The following is a 23,336-nucleotide window of genomic DNA, read 5'->3' as shown; positions in this document are numbered from 1 at the left end:
AGTCGAGCAATGTTACCCCTCATGAAGGAAAGTAATCTAACTTCTACGGTACCTGTTTTGAACTCTCAACATCGCTAACTTCATTTTTCTATTCAAATCGAACATTATATCTATAAAATCACAATTTCTTTAATTTAGAGATATTGGTTTTGAATTTTAATATTTCCTTGACTAAAATTTTATGCCTGTATATTTAAAGTATCTCAGATATTTTTTTGGTTTAATTTTCAAATGATAGGGGCCACTTTTATTAAGTAGGAAGTTGATTTATATTTACGATATAATATTTTATAAATTTCAGATTACCCATCTAATTATGTATTTATTTGTTTGAACTTTGTTTCCTCATTTTTGTAGACGCGAGGAGTTTGTTTTTTAGTATAAGAGCCGGGAAGAAAAAAATGCAGAAATCTCATCCCAATTTTTTATTACTTTAATGAAAACTAGGTATAATTACTAGTCAAAATTAATGAGTCTGCCAAGTATAGGTAGGGGGAATAAAAAATGACGGCTGTTTCAAAACCTTAAAAACACTAATTTTTCATTCGGAGCTCTATATCATAAAAACTACCAACAACACTAGAAAACCTAAGAGATCGTTATTTAAAGAATAGTAAATTTGTTGAAATATTAGCCTTAATTTACGTTCAATAGTTCTCGAGATACAGCTTTTTAAAAAGCAAAATTTCTTAAAAATCTACTGAAAGATTAGTAGTTAGTTAATTTATTTTGAGAAATCTATATCTCAGGAACTATGTGACGTACAGATGTATCTTAGCACTTAAATTAAAGCTAGTATAATGGATTATACAGAGGTTTCTGACTTTTACCTTCGTAGTAATAGTAGTATTTATGATATTTGCTAAAATAAATTGATTTATAGTTGTTTGGACAATAAGTTTGATTTTTGAAAAACTTCACTTCAGAAACCATTTGACGTACAGATGTCTGCCAGTACTGAAATTAAAGATAGTTATATTTACCATAAAATAGTTGGTAATGTTTGTTTATCTTTGTAGGACTAGTAGTTTTATGATATTTGACAAAATATACTCACAAAATGTAAATTTCTAGTTGTTCGTATAAAATGTTGGATTTTTGAAAAAATATATCTCTCGATCCATAAGACGCACATATGTCTGCCAACACTCAAAATAAAGGAAATTTAATTTACTATAAAGTAGTATATGACACTTATCTTCGTAGGGGTAGTAGTTTTTATGATATTCACATATGAATATAAATTTGGCAAATAAAAATTTGTCGGAACAACTATAAATCAATTTATATTAGCAAATGTCATGAAAACTATTGCTTCTACGAAGATAAACATCATATACTACTTTGTAGCTCATTAAACTAGCTTTAATTTGAGTGCTAATAGACTGTACGTCAAATGGTTATTGAGATATAGATTTTTCAAAATAAATTCACTAACTACTGATCTTTCATTATGTCCCATACAACATTTTTATGAAATGTTGCTTTTTAAAAAGCTATATCTCGAGAACTATTTAACGTAAATAACTCTTTTAGGGCTCATATTTTAGCAAAATGTCTCATCTTTAAATGAGGTTCCCTTAGGTTTTCTACTTTTTTAAGATATAGAGCTCCGAATGAAAAATTAATTTTTTTTTATCGCTTTCAAGCGATTAATTTTTTTTATTCCCCCTACCTATACTTGGCAGACTCATTAATTTTGACTAGTAATTATAAATAGATTTCATCAAAGTAATCAAAAATTGGGGTGAGATAACCTTTTTTCTCCTCTATGTCTCTTGTACTATTTCATCTGCAACATTATAAAAATGGGAAAAACTGTAGATTGAACTGTAGTAATGAAAATTGTAGTGATAATTAAATTAATGTTAATCTTTAATTGATTTGGACGAAAATGAAATAACTACTTTTCAGAGGAACTGGAAGAGAAAAAAAACACATTGTTGATGATTAGCCCCTCTAGGTCCATGCTCAAGGAGGACGCGATGACCTAAACGTATTGAAATGTATGTGAAAGAAGATTAAACCGCCCGAAGCAGTAGACTTCCCCCTTCGTGTTGGACATGAATAACATATGTTCATGTACCATTACGGCCATTCTTTGGACCAGATCTCACGATTTATTACTCTTAATATCTGGCCATCAATATTCAGATAGAGACCACACAGGTTGCTTCAACCTTCGTAAAAAATGTTACTTCAGTGTCCTCTTTCTTGTAGCAAGTTCTTCTCTCTATTCAGTACGACATACTGAGCAACAATCAGAATTATATTAGATGTTTATGGAGTAAAATTGGAACGAAAAGTAATTATGACATCCTTATATTAGAGAAGCATGTCCGTATGTTTTTAAGTCCCAAAGACTTTAAGTCTGAATCCGTAATTTACAATTCAAAAACATTGAACTCAGTGCCCATTTAATAAAGTGTAACTCATTTTCCCTATTTATCTTTAATGTAGAATTAGAACGTATGCTAAAATAGGGTGAATCCCACTGAATAAAGCCCACTAAATGACACTCGGAGTTCAACTTTGCCTCCTGATGCTATATGTAGCTGTTATATGTATAATGGTCCCTTATCTAGTGCAAAACTATTATACATCTTCCGTTCTCTACGGATGCAAAATTTTTAATAATTTTTGAAAATAAAGTATTTAATCAATAATATAGCCCGAGAAGCTAACCTAAAAATATAAAACTGGAAGTTTAAATGAAAAAATAATAACATAATAGTTAAAATTGGCATGCAAGTTTAGTACGGGTTTTGAACGAATATTTACAATGTAAATTTGCACTAAATCGAAGCACAGTTGGGCTAATGATCTTAAAATCTTGTTAAAATACGAAAAATTCAAATCCAAAGATGAAATATAGACTAACAAAATTTAAACAAACAAAATAAGCAAGCCCAATATTTCATTATGGCCTTTATCACTGTCAGTATATTTAACTTATTATCACATAATTTCATTCATATTAGTGACATATTATCATTTACACAATTATGAAAGATCTCAAGGTAAGATTAACAAGATAAATTAACATTTATAATATTCAAATATAATTTCGAATTTGTTTATTTACAATTTCTTATGAGTTTTATGTTTATCCCTTTTTTTCTATAGCCCTGAGGAAGATCTGAAACTCAGGTCGAAAAGTCGGTAGAGATAAATAATATTTTGTTTATTTATGTTTTTTTTGCTGACCGTACTCCCCGACCCTCTTCTCCAATCAGTAATCTACGGTAAACTATCTACACCTCATTTTATAATATTCTTTTTAAACAAAAACAAAATCTATTAATTCCCAACTGTTCCACTTTTCTTCATTTTGAAAAAGGCTAAAGTATACGTTAAAAAAATAAATAAATAAATCACTTTCACAGGTTCCTACTTTAATTCCATACGACTTTTTATCTCCCAGCGGAAATTATTTGAAAATATTACATGAAGTAGGTAATTCCCCTCTCGCTGCTCTCGCCACCGAGAAAAAAAAAAGTCTTAAAAATTTCTTCTGGAAGTTCTTGATATATTACAGCAGCAAAATATGCCACTTGGAGCTGAAGGGGATGATAAAAAATATTTTACTTTCAATATTTTCTTTTCTTTTCCCTAACTAAAACCATATCTTGGATCAATTACAGAGTTGCCTTCAGGATCCCATAAACCCTACGAACTTCGTAAATAACAACGTAAGATGTGTTTTGAAATAATTATTCCAGACTCAGAATAGCAAGTTTCAGACTTTTGGTCAGATATTTGGATCTTGGCCTCACTCTACGACGGGTAAACGTCCAACAGGTAGACCGAAGCGTAGATGGGTAGATATTGGAAAGTTCGATCTTGAAGATTTAAGTTTTCATAAAGTTCTTCGTAAGGAGATATACAAGCAATTTTCAACATTAGAAACAGTATATTTAAGAAATTTCAAACGATAAAATATTATAAAGTTTTTCTTACTTAAACTATGAAACACCGAGGTATTTTTATTATCCTGAAAATGGAAAAGAAATGCAGATGCATTGGAGTAGCATATCAAACTAACAAAGGTCTATTTGAGAACGCTAAGTGGAATTTTTGAACAGATCAAGTAGCTCATAACAAAATGAAATTGAGACACTTTTTTGTTATCTGTAAAATTCTTATGACTTTTTTCTTTCTAAAATATATATTGGAATACTGATTTCAAAATTAGTACAACATCTAGCTGAATTCTAACATTGTAGTAGATTATTTAATGACAAAACGAGTCATTAAATAGTAAATGAATCAGGCATTTATGGTGTCTGAAAACAAGGATTAAGCAAGACCTAAAGGACGATATGTTGCACAAACGGCTTTTAGAGGAATGTAACCATTAGATATGGAGCATAGGAACCTTTATCGCTGCTCTTCCTATCCGCAAGCAGTCATAAAAGAGAATAGTGCAGGCTTAATGCGAACCGATTCTCCGGTTGCGACATCAGCCGTGCTATTACATGATGCAACTCCAATATATGCTTCAACATGGTCTTGAATTCGAACTGGAGTGCATGGCATTAGTCAGGGGAAAATTGAGCTGTTGGAGAAGAGTGCTGATCGTATTGGCACCTAAGAGAGCACATAGTATGTGGATATCGAATTAATGAATCAATAGATTCCAAATAAAACGAAACAATAGTTCGATATAGGAAATTAAGTCAATATTTCGATAAACACTTTATGTTTTTAATTTATTTATTGAATCATGTCAAGTGTCATCACTACAGATATCTGAACAACAGTTTTAGAAAATGAGAGGTTTCTATTAAAAGAAGAAGACAACGAAATCTGGAAAAAATTTTCAAATTTTTTTTTTGGAATGTTAATGGAAACTGTAATAGTTTTTTTTAAAAAAAGTATTTATGTTAACACCATAAATAAACAACCATCGTAATGCGACTTAGTATTTGAAAGAACATTTTTTCATATATGACTCTTCAAAATTCAAAAATGTTTACTTTATAAGTTAAACAAAAAATCTAAGTTAAAAAATTACATCTCAGCCATGATTTTCACAAAATGGCGACAAATACTTTCCTCAAACATAATTTTAAATGATACTCCTAACAAATTTACCAAACCCGTAAAATATATAGGAGACAGGTTAGAACTTAAATAGTTAAAATATAAATCTATTGATATGCAGGTTGAATAACAGCAACCTTCATGGATATCTTCAACAATCTTCATATAAATTTAAAATTGGAAAATGTAAGAAAAATATTACTTAATATAATATTAATTAAAAATCAAAACTATCGTTAACAAATGAATTTGTATTAGATAAATCACTACAAAGAGCAATCATAACATATGTCAGTCTCATAACCTAATTAAAATAATTTAACCTATTAAAAAAACTACAAGTATAATAACTAACAATTGTAAGCAACAATTTATCTTACTCAGTAACAATTAAATTGCATTTAGAATGAAATATAGACATCGTGCAAAATAAATATACAAATTGACTCATAATATCATTAATTTTTTCCTTAACTTTATGACCCCTTTAAAACTGAAAATGAAAATTACACCTATTAAGCAAAAAAAAAATAGAAAAATATTAACATAAGTGTATTTTTTTCTCTCAGCTTATTTTTTCTCAAATATAAAACATAGCTTATAAATCTACTTGTTTCTTTGGAGCTATGTATTTATACAAAGAAAAAATGTATAAAGGTAAACTATGAAACAATGTAATAATTATTTCACCTACTAATATTTATGAAATAAGAAAGAAGTTGTATAAGAAAAAGTTGAAATAATGTAAAAACAAAGAAAAAATAGTTTGTGGTTGTTTGACTAGACATCTGTCTAAATATATGCAGCCTGACTAATATTTCTCCCTTGTGCTGGACCTATCGGCTTTAGTTGTGCTCACCATGTTCCTCTGGTACTTTTATGCAGATATATATGTCAGTATAATCTTTTAATACAAAATAATAATAAGAAATAGAAATTTGGATGATGATTGGTATCGATTAAAGATAAACAAAAAATCATTTATTAATTTTTTTTTATCTTTAGTACACCTGAATCCAACGATATTTTCATGGAAGGAATTTCGATTGATAAAAACAATTAATAATGTAGTTTGGTAAGAGATGTGATATCTGAGGAAACAGTCCCAGAGCCAATGACTCACGTTCGACAAACAGTTCAATATATCCTACTTCATCGTCTAATCATATCGAGGATCCCTTCGCTATTTGCTTGGCAAACAGGGCCAGTTTGTAAAAATAACAAAGTTTGTTTTCATCTCGTGCTACGTCTAACTGTTTAATAATATCTGTAGGGAGTTTGAGCAATATGCTTCAAATAATAAAGTATCATACGTACTGATAATTTTGTTGAGACCAACATTTGGTTGTCTTTTTTTTTGAAAGGTAGGTTTTTAAAGTAGTTTTCAACAAAGAGAAGGGAAAACGGTTTATATGTACGAGTGCCGGAGTGGTGTCTAAAATACGTTTAATAGGTTTATTTTAATTATTTAAATTAGTAAACTTATACAGCGATACAATTGTAACCACTTATTATAACAATATAACATTATGTTTTCTAAAAAATTTGGGTTTTTATAGGTTTTACCTTCTTCTATTATATTTCTGAATGAATATACTTTATTCCAGAAAAAAAAACAGTTTTTATAGATTACGAATAAAAGGGCCAGAAATCTAAGGTCTGAGAAACTATTCAGTTATACTATTATTTACTTGTATTCATACAGGCAGTATATTATAAACTATTAAATTCAAGGTGCGGCTTAGTATTATAATTAGTATATTTAATTTTAAAATAGAACTTTTTTCTAAAACAAATAGTAAAATCAACTTTTTTTTTTTAATTTAAAATTAAGTAGAGGTATATATACCGAGTAAGTAACATTGTACAATATAGAGTTTAATTGAGTTTTTGTTTGAATCAATTATCTTTTAAAACAAAGGAGCTATAGATTTTAACATAAACTTCTATAAAATACAAACAAGGCGCTCACAAAAAAACAAACTTAAAATGTTAAAAAAATAATGAAGTTTCAAACCTATGAATATAGTACAAAGATTCATAACAAATAAAAAAGAGAACAAATTTTGAAATTTGGTTGATCGACCGAAGCATAATTTTTCACACCGGTTTAGTAAAAATATTAATTAGGTAAAAATTAATATGGAGGCAAAGATGATAAATCACATTTAATTGCGAATTTCTACATTAATATATAAATAATAAATAACATGGTGTTAGTATTATTGTTTTAAATAATAAATCTTTGACGTTATGTACTTGTAACCGTGTAACCGTTTATTTCATATATCATGATTTGACTTGATTAAATATATTTTTAAAAAATACATTGTGCGTACTAAAAACAAAAAAGAATCAAGGACAATAGGGATTAATTTAGAACTCTGTTCCTTAAAACAAATATTTTGAATAAATTTTCAAAAATTTAAATAGCCAAGAAAGAAGAAATCTCTACTAGAATTCCTGCAGTTCCTCAGAGCATAACTAGATCAAAGATAAAAAGCAATCATACAGCGATCTTCCATTATAAAACTCTGGTTAAAAACGTCAATCTAAAACGTAATTTTTCCCTCTATAAGGTTTTCTGCACCTTGATCGGAATAGAATGACGATATAAAAACATCGTAAAATTGAATTTATTTCCTATATAAAATTCTTTAGTAGTTATATGGTCAAGTTGATGAGGAAGTAAACGACCCATAGCAATTAATGCCAGTACTAAAGAAGTAACAAGGTATTTATATCGTGAATATCTCAGTCGATAACATTGAAATCAAAATTCTACTTCTATACGAACAACTTTACAGTAAAATATTAATTAGTTAACAGGTTTGTCGTAATAACTTTTTTTGTAGTATTTCCCCGGAAAAAAAAAATGCACTGTATAGAAATTTCGACATACCCAAATGTTTTACCGTTGCAGTTTTTTATATTGTGGGAATCTCTATGGTCCCTGCAATTAAGTTAGATATTTGGAATTTAGGATGTTTCCCAAAAAATCCAAAGTAAGTATGCATAGTTAGTTATAGTTTATTTGCTAATTATTAGAAAGGATTTTTATATATATTTAAAATAAAAAATTATCCTCAAACAATAAACAAAGCTAAATTAGTTGCGATATTTAACGGTAAAATAATATAAATGTATTGTAGAAAAATATGTATACAATTTAAAATGTTCTAAAAATCACATTGTTAAATCATGTATATTTGTTAGGAACTGTTATCAATTCTTCATATAAGAATATTAGGTCTAAATAGTTATATTTAAAAGGACGTATTAAAAAAATCGTCACTAGAAAAATACAGAGTGGACTAGTTCCAGTTCCAGAAGATTATAAAAAAACAAGATACGAATTAATAAAATAAAACAGATTTATATATTCTGGGTATAGAAGAGTTCATTAACTTTGGGGATAGAGCAGAATATTGTATCGATTAAAACTTACTAAAACTACGTTGATAGTCGTTCTTAATAAACATCATTTAATGTTACATGTTTTACAAATACATTATTTAATAACTGATTCTTATTAACACTATTATTATAAAAATAATATCTTAAAAGTTTTTTTTTTTGTTTCATTTGTGTCATACCCAAGCAGAAACAGGCATTTCGTACTCCGCTCATCAAATTGTCTAATAGTTATCTCGCAGATGTCTGTAAAATATCTTAAAGATACCCTATGCATCTTTTTTAACCATCTTTGATATAAGTGAAAAAAAAATGTCGGAACTGAGTGCTATCGTTTATCGTCTTTTTTTAACTTTTCGTCAACAAAATCTGTGTAAGCTTTTTAAAATATATCTGAAACCAATCGTCTGATAAATATCTTTCTTTAACATTTCTGATAAAAATCTAAAGATATCTTATTGTATTATAATAAACATCAACTTAGTTCTATCTCACGTCTAATCTAAATTATCTATTAAATTATAAAAAAAGTATTCTTTGAATTAATTTTAATTAAAATTTAGGGTATAATTATATCAAAATTCAATTATTGAAAAAAGTTAATAAAATTTAAAAATGATCATTGAATTGGATTTTAAATTGATAGTTCCTTACCCTATTACGAAAGAATGCTAGGAATTTCTGCCATTAATTGCTAGATACGGCCAGCAATCAAGAAGCGTTTATAACTGGCTCCTTAATGAGCGACCGAAGGGATTTCATAGCGCTATATATAATAATTTAGTAAATCGATGATTAATTATCAATAATAAATTAAACGATGGTTTATAAGAACAAATGATGTAGAATGATAGAAGATAAAATTTACAGTAAGTTTTTTATTTAATCTTTCATCCCCTCCCCTCACCACCGCCAAGTTTTCCACATTCCATTAGATATGACTAAATCTATAATTAAAGAGATCACATAATTTATGGAAACGATAGATCATTTGACGTAGTTAGAAATAGAAGACCTCAATAAAAACGATAACGACAGAACGATATTTTGTAACCATTGATTGGTATAGCTGAACTTTAAAACCAAAAGTAACTAACCACTGTATTTAAACTAAATATAGGCAAAATAGTTCATGTCATGTATGAATACATAGTTGAGAAATAACAAACCATTTTATCGTTAGTTTATTTTTGTCCTCATATTGATTTCTTTTTAATTTTATATTTGTAGGAATTTATTTTAATTCAAACGAATTATTTTAAAAACTATGAACTTTGATTGTTGATGGTTTCACATAATTTAATTACATAGTTTTTAACTAAGCAGTTTGAGAAGAAAAAAATCTTCTATTTTTATTAATTTTATAGTTAACTAAATATATTCAATTCAGTCTATCCCGCCAATTTAATAGTTCCGTGTAAAAGCTTTAAAAAAATAATAATTGATTGGTAATTTAATAGGTCAAATTAACAGTTATACAAAATAACAAAAAAAATGTTATCCTGGAGTCATCTTTACTTTTCAACTTCATTAATTAAGTTTCAACTTATTTCATACTTAAAAAGAACGAAACATTTAAATTATATGTGTATATTACACACGCAAACATAAACAGTAGTTAGAAACAGCCGAAAGGAACAGTTAAAAAAAAAAACTGTTAAATAAACCTGTCTCTAGGTCCAAACGGAATCCCTGGTTTTCTAATCTAGCCATTTCCTAGCTAAAGGCTCGTCAATGCAGTTATTCTTAAGTTTTTTTTTATCTAGTAAACAGTGGCGCGGGCTTGTGCCATCAGCTCCTTACAAGGATTCGTTCCACGCCTCCCATCCACAAATAAACATAATTGAACTAAAGACACCGCAAAAATGCATGAAAGGCTACTAGAGGCTAAAAAAAATGTCTCAGGGCGGCTAAAAAATAACTATAGAAATAATATATCAGGTTGTTGGGAGAGGGGGGAGTGATTGACAAACTACTAGGTCCGCGCTCATTAGTTTGATGAATTGGGCCGTCCAATACCGCCTAATGACGCCTCTAACTGACCAATCAGAGGGGACCAATAAGAAGAATTGTTCCTCTTCAGTCGAAGGCGGCCTCTGATGGTGCATTTTAAAAATGTTCATATAATACTATCAATTCGAGTTCAGTTCATCAGGTGAAGCAATTCCAATTTGAAAATGATAAATGAAATTGTATCAATTGCAGTATAATTGCAGAACATGTAAATCTGCAAAGCAGTACTTCTATTACTCATTATGAAATCAACTAGTTGTTTCGTTATAGTTAAATTATTTTTATTATCTAATATTAACATTTTGAAAAAAGGAAATGGCGGATTAGAATTTTGAAAAATGTAAATATATTTAAAAGTAACTGGGATTATTTATTTTTTTTTTTAACAAATTGTTTTTGTATTATTCCTAACACTAGTGTCAGCAACCTTCCACTCCGATGGATGGATAAATCAAGAAGGAAAGGAAAAATAGATACAAGCTCGCTTTCATCTCATTTAAATATCGGCTTGAACTAGCGGTAACATTTTTGAGCACTATAGGTGCTTATATAACGTTATAGATTTAATTTAAATAAAAATCTAAAAATTTCATTTTCCAGCATTTCAGTATTTTATTGAATAAACTTCTTAGAAGTTCCTGATAGGATTGTGAGTAATAAAGGGTGAGCTAATGATAGATTGTTCCTAACGATAAATAGATAAGTTGTTGTTATTCCTTAGTATAAAATAACACATCCTTACGAAATCCTATGAACAAACGAAAATACTATTTCATTACAACATTAATTGATTTAAGAAATACTCACCAACCACTCTGTATCCTCGAAATGAAGATTAAATTGAAGTCACCTGAAACAAAAATGATTCTTTAATTGGTTTATTTTTAGAGAAATTTATTATTTGTTAAGGCATCAATGAACTTCTTGAAAATAGAGTTTGCAGTTTCTTTAACTGCAAATGCAGTTTCTTTAACTGATTTTTTAGAGTCTCGAATACAATATATATCCTTGTCTCCACAAAAATCACATACTAAATATTTATTTTCAGAAATTATTTTAATTCTGGTTTATAAAATGATATTACTCACTAAGCTTGATTTCTGAAAAACTATATTCCTATTGAGATTATTTTGGTATAATTAATAACATACAAAGCAAGGAGTTTTATGGAGGGGCTAGATTTTGTTGGTTAGATATGGTCGGTGGATTGGCTTTTCTTGACTAAATGCGAGCTAATTTAAATATAATAATGCTAGAAAAATCAATTTCTTTGAGTAAATAACATTCCATATGATGTCACTAAAACGATCTCGTTCATCATATTGCTTAACAAACTTTTTACATACTGTCGAAAGAATCTCTGTTCAGTTACAGTTTTTTTTTAGTAACAGTACAGTTTTTAGTCATACATTTCAATTCGGAAATTAAGGCAATAATGAAACCGAAGTGATTAATGCCTAAAAATAATTATTAAAAAAAAAATCTCTTTGTATTAAAATAAAAAAAAAAAAATGCATACTTACATACATATTTTCAAAGTATTTTTTATACTGTTGAGAAAACAATTTTTGAAGCAAAACCCAACTCCGTTAACGTTGGGTAAAGTAATTCCAAAATTACTTGGGCGATACGTTATCTACTGCTACCGTAGAGCCTCTAGAAACACGGGTCCAAAAGCATTTACTAAATCTGGTTAAAAAAAAAACTTATATATAAATCTGTACCGCTACAATTCCTGAAGGGTCAGAAAGTACTGTTACTAGACCAACGGTTGTGCAAGGTGGTGATTTAGTCAGAATCATGCTCGACCGCCAGATTTTTAGTCAATTAAGGGTACCCAATGTATGAGGCTGGGTGGACCCCCAGGAGGACTCTAGAACCCACATGGTTGACTCACGTCTACAGTGTAACAGAAAACAATTTTCCGTCCAGTCGGATTCGAACCCGAGGCCTTACATCGTGCCTTACCACGTTACCACTGCTTTCCCGACTACTTCTGGTACTAGGTTAATCTGCTACAAATATTCCTACAACTTTGGATAAACCACAAGAGAAAAAAGTAAGAAAAGAAAATACTTTAAAATGTATCAGTCTGTCATGCATCTTAGACAAAAGCAATAAAGTAGCACAAATTGAGACTGAAAACAGCGCAGTAGAGCAACAAACAATGGTTCTAATTACAATAGCTAATTACTGCAGGTGTCAATACTCCAAAGCAGGGAGAAGATCTCTATTCAGTCGTGGTACACTTCTTCCGTATGCACTTTGAATTTCCCCGAGACATCATTAAGGCTAGTCAACATCATATTTTCTTACTGCACTTTTGTATAAACTTTATATGATCGATCATAAGACAGAATTCATAAGTGCAATATTAGCAAAGATAACAAAAAAGTGCTTTTGGTGAATAAATGAATTACTGAATTCGGAAAAATAAATTAGGTACTTTGAATTGTAAGATTTTGCTTTTATTTTTCACACAATCGTCTAAAACAAAAGTGGTGGGGGATATTTTGCAATGTAAAATAACGATTTTTTTTCTCAAACTCGATGCTTTCTACAGTAAACTTTGATTATTACTCCCTTCAAAAAGTTGAATTTTTTTATAACAATGGCATATCCCTGTAATAAAACATAGGGAGAAAAAAAGGAAATTCTGATATTGAATATATTATCAAATAATGTCTTAATATTTTATTCGTTGACTTTGCTTCATAATTGTTGATTGTAAGCCTTTCTGATCAACCAGCAAAACAAAATTTTTACTTTAATCTTGAAACTTTTTTCCTTTTCAAGATACCTAGCATCCAAAAATAGAAAAAAAAATCACTCCACGATGTTTTTTATGCATATACGCACAAAATGACTAATGCTGAGACATTGTTTCTTCTTAATTAAATTATCTTGCGAAAATTGAATTTTGTTCATTTTCGTTTTACGAAATTGGTAATATATTATGTATAAACAAAAATATTTTAGTTACATAAAAATTTATCTGATTTTTAGGCCAAAATCTGCTGAACTTGATGTAATGTTTTTGGCCAAGGGCCTCGGACAACAAAGAGTAAAATAATTTAGAAAACCGCATGGGTGTGTGAGTCGCAAAAAGTACTGAAAAACCTAAACAAAAATGGCCACTGTTTTGAAAAAGCATACAGTAAAGGTCAATTACATTATATTTAGTTTACAAAGTATAATTTTTATTAATCTATTTTTTTTTAGCTAATAATATATCATAGGAAACTAGTCCATCCATATGAGAATTACTAAACCAATTCTTAAGATAATATCTTTAACACGTTTAAGAAAGCCCGAACTTCATCAAAAATAAAAACATACACTATTATTACTTTTACTTAACTTAAAAACAGAGGAATCAGTGTATGAAGGAAAAATAACAATAAATTGAAATAAAATTTTCTTAAGCCCTGGATGTAGTGCATATATAAGGAAAATAATGATGGGCGTTACCAATGCCATCATTGGCAAGAAGCTTCAACAATCCTAAAGAAAAAAAATCACAATAACCGAAGATCAAAGAAAAAAGGAAAAAGATAAACCACAATTGGCCCAGAAGAATCCATGCAGATGACAGGGTATCAAATCCCCAACTCACACCTACTGGTCGACCTTCGACTTCTATCTGTAGTTAGATCTTTCTTGATAGAAAAATACAAGAGTGCTTTGCACAAGCAATAATATGCAGATCAACAGCTATCTATTTACTAATAAGTTACAAGCATTCCAGGCAGAACCTTATTCATGGATGAAATGATGGAAGCGAGGAACGCTTTAACGAGGTGTTAGAGGAATCTCGTTAAATAAGCGATTATCCTCATGAAAGATACGAATGTAATTCGAAATTGATTCTAGTTCTTCTTTCTTAACTAAGCATATACATTAATATCCAGCAGAGTAAATTCAAAATAAGTTTATCATGTTTTAAGCATAATATATTTTTTTTCAAATCTTATTCGCAATCCATCAAAAGGGAGCTAGCACATTTAATGAGATGTTAAAAGCTTGTCAGGAATGGTGGCAGGCAGTAAAATCCTGTTGCACATCCTGGACTTGATCTGAATACCTTGGATTAAAAAAAAAACAGTTAAGAAAAAACTTGATGTCTTCTAGTTTCAAAAAATTAAAAACCAACCATGTAGATGACTAAATCTGTACGATGATTATCATGATTTTTATTGGTTCCAAGCGCCTACTTTATTCCTTCCCTTGCATTCATTATACAACAAATCTTAACCAATTGATATATATATGCCCACTCATAGAACCGCCTCCTTCAGCAAATCCCTTTTCATAAGTGCAACCTCCTTCTGGGATTCTCTTCATTCTTTAATCCTCACCCGTTTTAACAGCACCTATTCGTTAACTTCCTACTTAACAAACCCTCTGTACAATGTAAATAGCCATGTATTGATTACAATTATAAATTGGAATTAACCTAATTTAATATAATTTTAATCTGCATTCTGAAACTTTCTAAACGTTTGCCTAACAATTATTCTTTAATTGTGAATCATGTATTTATACTTAGAGGAAATTTGTCCCAGAATATAATTATTTTTTTAAATTTCATTTCATTTAATTCCATACTATTATCAGACAAAAATATGTTCAGTATATTAAACTTCAAGTTCTAAGAGGATTGGAGGTATTAGTATAATAATTTCCAGCACCCATAAGCAACATTTTATCAAAAATAAGTCAAAATCAAATAAATTACTACGAAATATCATTTCCCCAGCATACAACATAAAAAAATCTGACAGAAAGTAGACCATCGATGAGTCAAGGACAATTGGTAAGGTAACTGGTTCAGCTGGGGACCTACCACAACGTAACAGAACAATAAGAGAAGAGACAGAGGAACGAGAAAGCTCCTTCGTGACCTAGAAGAGAAAGGGAAATAATCCTCACCACAATACACAATACTCAGAAAACGAAAAGAGGCGAGACAATCGGTGCATTCACCTCAGCTTTATTTACGACAGTCGGTGTCATGACCCTAATTGCACCTTTAGAAGTAGTCACCTCTTTCATTTCTACTAATTTACTTACAATTACTACGAATATCGTAAACGGAACAGTTTAGCATACTCAATCAACTAAGATGGATTTTGCCAATGCTCTCTTATTTTCTTGATAAAAACTGATCACTAGCATCATATAGGCTATTCTCTCAAAAAGCGACCATTTGATCTTTAGAGCGTTTTTAAAATAATATTATAATTTTTATTACCAGAAAATAATTCTATTATTCAGTCAGACTTTAACCTGAAAACCTTTTTTTATCATTTTTCTTATTTATCAGTCCTTTCAATAGAAAGAAAACATTCAACTGTCAAATCTTGGACTACACCTGGACAAACGACTAACCTGCAATCCTCACAAAAGACTGAAAAGACAGGAAAGTCGATTTCGACTGTTAAAGCACTTACTAGACAAACGGTCTAAACTTCCAATTCAACACAAAAGACTGATTTACATGACAGTAATAAGGCCTACATGGACATACGGAATTGAGCTTTGGGGCCCCACTAAACATTCGAATTCCTCTCGTATCCAATGCTAACAATCCAAAATCCTTCGTTAAGTCCTCAATGCTCCTTATTTGTCTCAAATAATATCATCCATAAAGATCTAGCCCGAACCAGATATCATTCCTTCCATTATAAACTTCCTATGCACTAAAACCCTCTAGTTTCTAACCTTGCTTCTTCTTCTATTCCTGACGATCCGCCGATGCGCCTGAAAAGAAGATGTTCTCGAGGTCTTCTAGTGTAGAAATATTAACAGAGTGCTACCAATGGGCTGTTTCTCTACATGCCTGTATCACTCCATGTTGATCTTACGTCAAATTTAATAGATATATTTTTATGTAACTCAGTTGTAAATAACAATAAATAAATAATTAAAAAACAATCGAATCTTCCTATACACCTCGATGTACCTTCTTATATTCGGCTTCAAATTTTAAAGTGAATTTCTTTCAAAAATTAATCGGCACATATGTCCGGACCTGTTGCTCGTGGTTACCCATTTGGAAGTTTGTTCCAGAAGGTAATACGGCGTCAGCATGGAACCAAATCGTCTAAATAATGAATGTATAATGATACCTCAATATTACTTCGTCGCAGGTTAAGTGGTAGGTATTGGTAACTAAATTATACATACTTTTTAATGTAATAGAGCGCATAAAATAGTTTTAATTTCTTCGTAATAACTTAATAACACCAGGACCCTGTTTCATAATAAAGTACAAACTAATACTATTAGTCTTGTCTATTTAATTTAAGACAATTACACTGACTTGTACTTTAGTACTTTTAAAATCCTGTAAATCACTAATAGTCATCCATATTATGGAAAAAAAGTAGTAGTGCCAATACTAAGTAGTTAGTATACTTTTATTATGAACCAATACTATTAGATTTCATTATGAAACAGGGCTCAGAGTGCAAAAAGGAAAAAGAAGTTAGTTATTTCATCCCAATTTTTGATTAAATTAATGAAAACTATCTATAACTAAAAGTCAAAATTAATAAGTCTACCAACTATAGTTAGGGGAAGACAAAATGTCGGCTGATTCAAAATTTTAAAAAACAATCATTTTCAATCGGAGCTACATATCTTTGAAACCACATACAAGAATAGGAAATCAAATAAAATATCATTCAAAGTAGAGTACATTTGCTAAAATATGAGCACTAGTAGAGCTGTTTGCTTTCGATTATTCCCGAGATATATTTTTTAAAAAGCAACATTTCAGGAAATATGTACTATAAAATCAATAGTTATTAAATTTATTGTGACAAATCATAGAACCCATGAGACGTACTTATGTCTCGTAGCACAAAAAATTTGTGTAGATAAGTAGTTTATCTTTGTAGAAGTAATAGTGATCAAGATATTCGAATAATAATTTTACAAGTTGATGATTACTGAACAACTTAGAAATCATCATCTTGTAATTATATTTCATATCGCTATATAATTATTTGCTATGTTTAATTTATAAAAAACGTCTCAGGAACCAGTCTATGCACTAGGCTCATGGCTGTCAGTGATCGAAGTAAAGATGTTTAATGTATTATGAAGTAGTTAATAACGTTAATCTTCCTAGGGGTAGTAGTTGTTATAATATTTGCATATGAAATGTTGTCCGAACAACTAGAAATCAATTTGTTTTAAGAAATATCAAGAAAAATACTACTCCTACAAAGATAAACGTCATAAACTATCTTTAATTTGAGTGCTATAAGATATCTGTATGTGTCATGTGGATTCTCCACAATAAATTCACTAACATCTGATTTTTCAGTACATTTTTTATAAAACGTTACTTTTTAAAAAAGTATATCTCAGGAACTAAATAGCTCTTTTAGAGCTCATATTTGAGCAAATTTTCTCTCCTTTAAATTATGTTTTATTAGTTTTCTAGTATTGTGTGTAGTTTTAAGATTATGGAGTTCCGAATGAAAAATTTGAAACAGTAGCTCTAACTATACTTGGCAGACTCAATTTTGACTTGTAATTATACATAGTTTTCATGAAATTAATCAAAAATATGGGTGAAATAACTGAGGTTTGGCATAACTAAATTTAAGATAAAAATTAAAATCTTAATTTTCGCGTCATTCCTCGTCTTCTACCTTTGCTTTCTTCTTAATAGTTTCCAAATCTTTATGCATTAGAGGAAAATCATGGCCTTAGCCAAGCAAGAGTATTTTACAACCTAAAATTAAACTTTCGTTCAAAGGTATTCAGAATTACTTCGCCAAACCACCCGAAAAAATATGCTAAAGATGGGTGCATGATAACAGCCTTCTACAACTTTAATTTAAGTACAATCATGAATTCACAAGCGTACAATATATCATTATTGATTTTAATAATGTGTATATTTGCATTATTTAAAAAATGTGTATTGACTATAGGGCCCTCTAAGCCGGTTGAAAACGTGCAGCAATATTTACAGCAAATAGGTCCATTAACAGAATATGGAAAACCTGACATTGGGAAACCAAAATCATGATTCTCAGAGTCGTGAGACCGAGTGACCCTCTTCCAGGAATCTCTTACCCGACGAGTTATATGTCTGCTATATCTTCGTTCTCTTCTTAATATAGGAACACTAATAGCTATTCTTTTATAAGCAACATACACGAAATGATACAATATTTCACTCCTTACTTTATTAAAAGTAATATTTATTTAAGATGATTTCTAACTTATTGATGATTTATAAATCAATCACAAATTAATCAATTTTAAAGGATAAATATTTGAATGTTCATACAAACTCTAAAATTTTCATGGTATCTTAACATTATGAGTTATGATTAGTATTGAGTGTCCCTTTACAAGAATTTCGTAATTGCAACGATTTTATTTACAACTACATAATAGTTTTATACATGTAAGATTTTTTTTTAACTATAGTAACATGATAAAAGAAACCATTAAAAAACAAAATAAATATTTTAAATACATTTTTTTTTCAATTTCTTGAGACTGCTATTTATTAAATAAATAAATAAAATGGTATCCTTATTTAGTCTCAACACATTATATCAATAGTCCAACGTTTCGGCCAAATCGGCCATCCTCAAGGACAATATTCAAATATAAATTCTCACCTCACATCAAAAATTGAAAAATGTTTTGCAGGCTATTCTGCCCAGGTCATTAATTATATGTCAAAATCATCCTATTTTTTTTCTCCAAAACTTCATTAATTTTTAAAACTATAGTGATAGTGTTGATTAATCAAAAATTAAATATTTTGAAGTTTTGAAAAAATAGGGTGATTTTGACATATAGTTAATGACTTGGACAGAATAGTGTGCAAAACATTTTTAAATTTTTGATGTGAAGTGATAATCTATATTTGAAGATTGTCCTTGAGGATGCCAGATTTGGCCGAAACGTTGGACTATTGATATACTAAAGAGTGTTGTGGCTCACATCCAAACAAGGATACCATTTGATTTACAAAATAAATATTTTAGTTACTAATTAGTAACATTTTTATTTTCTTGACATCTCTGCCTATTCCATTTTCTGAACTTCGGATAATGTCCGTATCGAAAAAGCATCCTTCTCTAACTCTTTTCATAAAAATTATGTTTTTTTATAGCACATTCACAGGTCATGCTAATATTTTGAATGGTATTGAATATATAGTTTGGTGAATGCACAGTTTCTACCAGTGAATCCACTTGTTCCATACGTGATTAACAGATATAGACGAAAACATCAATTCCTAGACTTCGGTCACGAACATTATGCAAAAAAGAATAGAAGCCAAAATTAATCAATTTAGCCAGCAATGACCTACCCTATTGTAATGCTACGGCCTCCTTTGAAGAGACAATGCTGATGACGTTGCATTGAGTACAATGAATTCAAATGCAATGGACCACACTGCGTTTGATTGGAAAGAGAGGAATCCAATTTTACAAAATAAACTCCGCCTGCTTGATAATTAACCATTATAGCAGATCAGTTGTAAACAATAATAATACATGTACTTTTAATAGTTACAGCAATAAACAAATAATAATTAACAGTATATTTTTAATAAATAATATATTAATATAAATTAATCCACTTGATTGACAATTCTATGAGATGAAAAACAAAATCATAATTCCAGATTCGTGTTAATAACCATAGATATCAGTTATTCTATACCAAAAGAATTGATCAGAAAGACTTCTTAACAGATCTTCAATTTTCATAAAGGAAAGAGGATAATTAATTAAATTAGGAATAGTAAGAAATAAATTACTCAAATCATGATCTATAAAACACATTATTCTTATATTAATTTTCTGATCTTTATTTTTAATAGATTTTATGAAACAGTAATATTTTTAATTACATTAGTGGCTGACCTCAAGAGCTTTCATATAGCTATATTGTTCATAATTTTATTAAAGTGGATTGTTGCTCAGATTATGACAATTTACATAAGAAATCTAAATATCTAAATCTGAAAAAACATTGTTGACTTTTAAAATAAGAAAACTGAAGTACATATTTCCACCAGTAATTACACGCGGTATTCATATGGAATGATAATAACTAAAATACTAACATACATTATAATGCATCTATGACATTTCAAATATTTTAAAAGCTGATACATAGTCATTTGATACAAATAATTAATTTCGAAATTCATCTTTAGGTGCCTAATATTTTATTTTTTGTCCCAAATCGAGGAGTAAAACAGCGGCAATCTTATAAAATTCATTGGAGATTATTTTTTAAGTATACTTGAACTAGCATGGAACTGGCATGTTCCTAAAACCATAAAATTTCAAAATGTAAAACTAAACAATAAAAAATATTTTCATTAACTTATACATGACATATTAAGTGACTTATTTTACTGTTACTAGGGAATGAACTGACTAGTAGTTACAATATAAAAGACAGTAGTCTGATTTTGGAGTGAGTATGTATTAGGGTGGATAGTATAGTAGGAAGAAAAATATTTATAACCATTTCATAACTGGGAGTCATATTTGTTTGAAACCTTCCCCGGGAAAAAACTGGTATACTAATTTCTCCTTCCCAAACGTCAAAGCTTTATCTTAACATTCATTTTCTCTCGGTTCGACTACGGTTGTGTAGTTTATAATGAAATTTTTAATGAGTAAGATGCTAAAAATATTCCACTTTCACTGAATATTACTATCATTATCAGCCTGATGAATCAATGAAAATAATTAGCTTTAATCTTTATTTTATTTTATTTTTTTCCATATAATTGCGTTAATATATAAAGAAAAATATTTACTATTTCTTAAACATATTTAAAAGAAATATAAACAGGATTATAATTTTTTTTAATTTAAAATATAATTCCAATGTAATTTTTATCTCAGGGTTTAGAAATAGAAACTTGTCATTCTATATGAACTTTAATAATGTAAACCTGTTATCTCTAGCTTGCCATTGTTCGTTAGGAAAAAAAAAGTTCACGTTTTCTAGCAAAAAACAATTATTAATCAGTGGAGTTTCATATCGATTTCGAGCCAAAAAAATTCATGAGTACGTTACTCGAACAAAAATAATCAATATCCGTAAATAACAGTTAACAAGGATATAAAAAAGCAGAACTATACTGTCAGTAATACATTTAAGCTCACAATAACAAAAATCAATATTTGTTTAGAAGTCGTAAATAAGGTCTTAAATGTGAATCTGTGTGAGTCGTTATGTGCTGAGCTGTGCCGTCGCCTGCGAGGGCATCGCTAACTGCTAGTTATAAAACCCCTCGGTTCCAAGATTCGCCTTCTAGGTCCTTTGTCCCTGCGGTAATGGTCTAGGGGCGTCTTTGGAGAGCCGTTTACAGGGAGTCTACTTTCCATATTAATATCCAAAATTTCCTATAACATTTCTGTTTCAAAAACAATCCTTTTTAATCCGCAGATACAACGAAGTCAATTAGGTTCCTAATTATATGCTAACAGACCAGTTCTTTTTCTTAGGGAAAACACGCTAATGGTTGATTACATATACAACTATAAAACTAGTTACTTATTACCATATTTTTATATACCCTATTAGGGATGATCAGGTGAATCAGGAAATGAATCAAAGAGTTGAATCCTCTGAAAGAATCCGTTCTCATATGATTCACGCATCAATTTGAGTAAGTCGGTTCTCTAAACAGGAAAGTCAAAGCAGAGTACTTAAGTTTCTTAAAGATATTGTATAGTTTGTTTCAATAATTTTATTACAATACAAAGCAAAGAAAATGAGAAATTTTAATACATATGCCATTGCCTTAAGAGAAAGTTTAAGTATTCTGTAAACACAGATGAAGCAAGAAAAGGGGTGGGTGTATTTATTTTATTTTTTTATCTAACAGAACAAATTGTAAGCTCAAATTATTTATTCAACTTTTTGTCAATAGAAGCAGAAGCTTAACGAAAATTGTAGGTTTAAAAGCCAAATAAAGGATGAGTTGCCTCCAGGTCCATCTGCATAAAGCAAATACGAAAACATGCATCAACAGAAGGAATAATCAGTAATTTTATTTTTTAAGTTTATTGAGTAAAATTGACAGTGGTTTTAAAATAAGAAAATTGACAATATTATGAATATTCATTGAAAATGCAAAGTAAAATTTTCTTATTACAAACAAACCAGTAACTATGTCTCTAACTAACAAATTTGTATCTCCAAATACATGACAGGAAATTTATGACAAAACAATCAAATCATAAATAATGGAATAAAAATTTGAAGAACGCCAGGAATGAACAAGTGTTTAATAATTCGTTTATATTTTACACTCATTGAAGAACGACTTATATCAATAAATATTCCTAATGAGAATTGAATACTGTCATGGAAATGAATTAAAATAAATAAATTGGAATTAAATAATAAAATAATTTTAATATCTGTACTTTGTTTATTTATTTTTTTGTTAATTCTTACAAGAAAATTTTCGTTGGACCCTGTTGATGTTTTTGCAGGATGTTTTCAAAAGGGAAGATAACCTCCTTTTTTTTTTTTTGAAAAAAAAAATCATTTTAGACAAATTTTTCTTAATTGCTTTTATATAGGACAATATTTTCAGTAAAAAATATAATTTCAAGACAGTCAATCAAAGCTTCCCTATTTTGCCACAATTTAGTTGTCTACTTCTAAAGAAACAATTTTTCGCAAAATATCGCCTTACAAAATTTTATTAAATTAAAATTAAGTAAAATAAAGTGTCTGCATATATCTATGTAAATTAGCAACGACCATTTGCTTTAAAAAATATAGACATTATGCTATGTTCTAGTAGCTGATTTACTTGGGATGCCAGGATAATCGCT

At 29.3% G+C, this 23,336-nt stretch overlaps 1 protein-coding gene across 1 annotated transcript in view; it reads right to left on the bottom strand.

Moving 5' to 3' along the window:
- The window catches only part of LOC106685446 (uncharacterized), a 213,943-nt gene that overhangs the window by 82,852 nt on the left and 107,755 nt on the right, over window positions 1–23,336 (bottom strand). Inside the window, exon 3 of the mRNA XM_024358894.2 lies at window positions 11,281–11,323. The gene's annotated coding sequence lies outside the window, so the exon portion shown is untranslated. The remainder of the gene's footprint in view (window positions 1–11,280; window positions 11,324–23,336) is intronic.

Source organism: Halyomorpha halys, unplaced genomic scaffold (genome assembly GCF_000696795.3).
Source record: "Halyomorpha halys isolate HHAL.00 unplaced genomic scaffold, Hhal_1.1 Scaffold692.1, whole genome shotgun sequence".
Lineage (NCBI taxonomy): Eukaryota > Metazoa > Arthropoda > Insecta > Hemiptera > Pentatomidae > Halyomorpha > Halyomorpha halys.
This window is presented reverse-complemented; position numbering and strand designations above follow the sequence as displayed.